This window comes from Nicotiana tabacum, chromosome 23 (genome assembly GCF_000715075.1).
Source record: "Nicotiana tabacum cultivar K326 chromosome 23, ASM71507v2, whole genome shotgun sequence".
In the NCBI taxonomy this organism is placed as follows: Eukaryota; Viridiplantae; Streptophyta; class Magnoliopsida; order Solanales; family Solanaceae; genus Nicotiana; species Nicotiana tabacum.
The window spans coordinates 49378648-49382172 of NC_134102.1; positions in this window are offsets into that span (position 1 = coordinate 49378648).

The following is a 3525-nucleotide window of genomic DNA, read 5'->3' on the forward strand; positions in this document are numbered from 1 at the left end:
ATGAAGTCACACCAGTAGGCATTTCAAAATGTGCATCTCCATCAATCCTTCCATTTCAAGCAACTAACATCTGAACCTCAACGACTAGTAATCACACAATTATCATATCGCTTAGTTGAATTCCCCATAGACCTCATTAGCAATCATTTATTGCAACACTTTCCCTCTCTTGATGCTACTGAAATTAGTACTACTATACTCCTTAGGTAACTCGAATCATCTGTGCTATCTCTAATCTCAATCCTTCTGTCCGATGATGAACCACGACCTTTCTAAAGCAACCCAAACCTCACATGAATCACCACATCCATCATGACTATCTATTTACGAGAATCACATTAATAACTCCAAGTTACAAGTAGGATAGTCCTCAATCTTTTAGAAACCCACTTACACAATAATCACACCATTATAACTGATCTCTCCAAGTCAACCAAATCTTGTAGACTACCAAACCCAAAGCCGACCACAAAAGTTCCTATTATGCCCTATCATACCCAAGAAACCAAGTATTTCTATAACCATGTTGTTTCAAGCCACTACTATACTGACCCAACAAATTACTCTTGACCCCCTTTCAAGAGATGAATTTTCTCTTACAATACACTATAAGCTTCAACCAAAACTCGCACCAAGTGATCCCAACATAGAACTACGTCATCCCAATATCCGTAAGCCACCTTCATTCCCTTCATGCACCCAAAAGTACCTCAAACTAAAATGTTTGCTCTAGAGAATCCTCTAATAAACTAGAAATTGTTTCTTTCATCTCTTTAATGTTGCATTGTAGAATCAATAATAATACATATGTACTCTAAATCCCTGTCATAATCCAATACAAATCAAAAATACTTAACCTAATAAGGTATTCGGTAAATCCTTAAATATCACATCTTGAAACTTGAATCCACTAGAACCGTTCTCGAGAGTTACCCACTCTGCTCTAGTCCCTAATACATAGCCAAATAAGCTAAATTCCTTATGTTCTATTAGCACATGATTTCTCTTAAAGAAGCAAACTCATCCTTGAGCAACCGAGTAAATCCTTTCTCCTTCCATTGTATCCACCAAAACTATCAAACTTCAATTATTTAACAACCTTCATATATTAACCAATTGTAGTACATCAGACCTCCAGAAAATTCCTTGCCCAAGCCATCCTCGATGTCACACTTCTCAACTCATAACGAATCCATAAGTGTACCCTAGTCCAGGAACTACAACACCGCATGGCCATGTGAAGCGATTGCCGATAGTAGACTCCCCCACTTGGCTCAAAACCATAATACCATTATTTGAAAAATTACAATAACATTTCCTCCTTCACTACCATAATCTCCCACAGTTACTCACCTAAATTCTAATAAGTCCATGTAGTACAAATCATAAAACATTTCAATTTATCTGCCAACTACAGATTTTTCCTTATGGTAGTCGTGAAAACTTCCTCAAGAGATCCAAACTAAAACCTTCTCACAAGAGATAACCCACTTGTTTAGCCTCAATGCAACATATTTTGATGACCTTACCATGACTATAACCTCTTTCTAATCAATTGATCTTCCCGAGTCTACACTCGTCCACAAGATGTAAGAATCTGTTCCACCCTACTCATGAATAGCTAAAAGTCCAGTGATGCATCTATATCCTAAGACTGTACTATACACCTAGATGATAATCAAGTGTCCATATTCCACTTTCTTCTCCAGAAAATCCTTCTCGTCACATCCAAGTCCGCTAAATCTAGCCCTTAGATATACACCACATAATATAATGTTGCCTCGTTATCTCTACCACATCACTTTGGAAACATCTTCTCTATTTTATTTCAAGGTTATAGAAGCACCCACTAAATTCTAGAGCAGCCAACGGTGAAAACATAGCTATCTTATTGGTCACTGTGCCATCACTCACACTTTTAGGGACATTGCTGGGCAGAAGAGTCCAAAATCACGTGCTACTTACCTGTGTCCCCCAACTTGAAGATGCGGTCCACACCTGTCCACTTGTCCTTTAGACTGTCCTACCCTAAAATCAGAAGAAAGCATCCTATATTACATTTGTGACATCCTCACAAGCCGTCGGTGCCCACTGATATCGATTTCACAACATCGCATATGAATGAATATAAAGAAACTGAAGATTTAGACTTCAAGCTAAAATAATGTCGTACAACTAGGAAAGAAAGAAAGAAAGAGAGTTTCCTAGATTCCCTTTAGCCTCTCGAAGGTAAAAATAGATGTCATTGTATTGATCCGCTAGACTCTACTAGATATTTGCTCATGACTCGTAGAATCTATGAACATAGGACTCTTGTACCAACTTGTCACGACTCAAATTCCACCAAGTCGTGACTACACCTAAACCAACTAGTTAGTTAAGACAGCCAACATATAACACAACTCAAATTGAATATCATCAAATAAACAATAAAATAAGAATGCGAAGATTAGTACAATCCATCCCCAAGAATTGGTAGTACAACTTATGAGCCACTAATAAAAATAAGTGCAATGTTGGTATGAAGAAAATACATCATCTATTTGGAATTTACATAAATATAAGTCCAAAACTACCATGAACAAAATATTAGCTTGCAACTGGAACATTGGTACATCTTCTATGCTAGCGTTCGACTTAGACAACAGCTCCAAAATCTGCACGCAAGGTGTAAAAGTATACTATGAGTATAACATATCCCATGTACTAAGTAAGTATCAAGACCAATCTCAATGAAGTAGTGACGAGGTTTTATTTAGAAGGTACTCAGTTATAGAACCCGTGCCTCTCATTATGAAATATAATAATAGAGAAATAACCAGGAAATAGCAAAGGAATAGAGAATATCAATAATAAAGGAGCATAATAGAAGAATATGGTAATAAGCATTCTATTCCAATTAAATAGTCAAAACAATTATCAATGCACCAAATTCGCATACAAACTAGATATACACCAAGTAGCATTTACTCAAAAACTTTTACATGAAAGTGGAGTGTCTATAAATTATACTGATCCAAAATCACATCAATATCCAAATAGCATTTATATGAAAGCTTTTACATGAATTCAACATGTTAAAATATGATGACATACTCTTCATTTACATCAATCTGATACCGCCTAAGTGTCCAAGAACTCACTAGCAAGTTCCATGCATATGTAAAATACATCAAGTAGTATATGTAGAAAATATGCATGAATAAAGCATGTAAAATGCATGAATGTACATAAAAGATTCACTTCAACAAAATAAATCTTCCACATTTATGCTCAAAAACTCACTAATCGGATCCCATATCACAAACAAGCTAGAAAACCCATCGATTTCTCATAACCTGCATGTACGCCACCAAGAAAGAAACATAGGAAGGTGACCCTAGGGGATGGATCTATATCTACACACTGCATGGCAGAAACCTCATACAGTACATGGAAAAACATTGTGCCATAACAATGTCAATATCACAATAACCGCATCACATAAACATAATGCCATAGAAATAATAATATCACAATAACCGC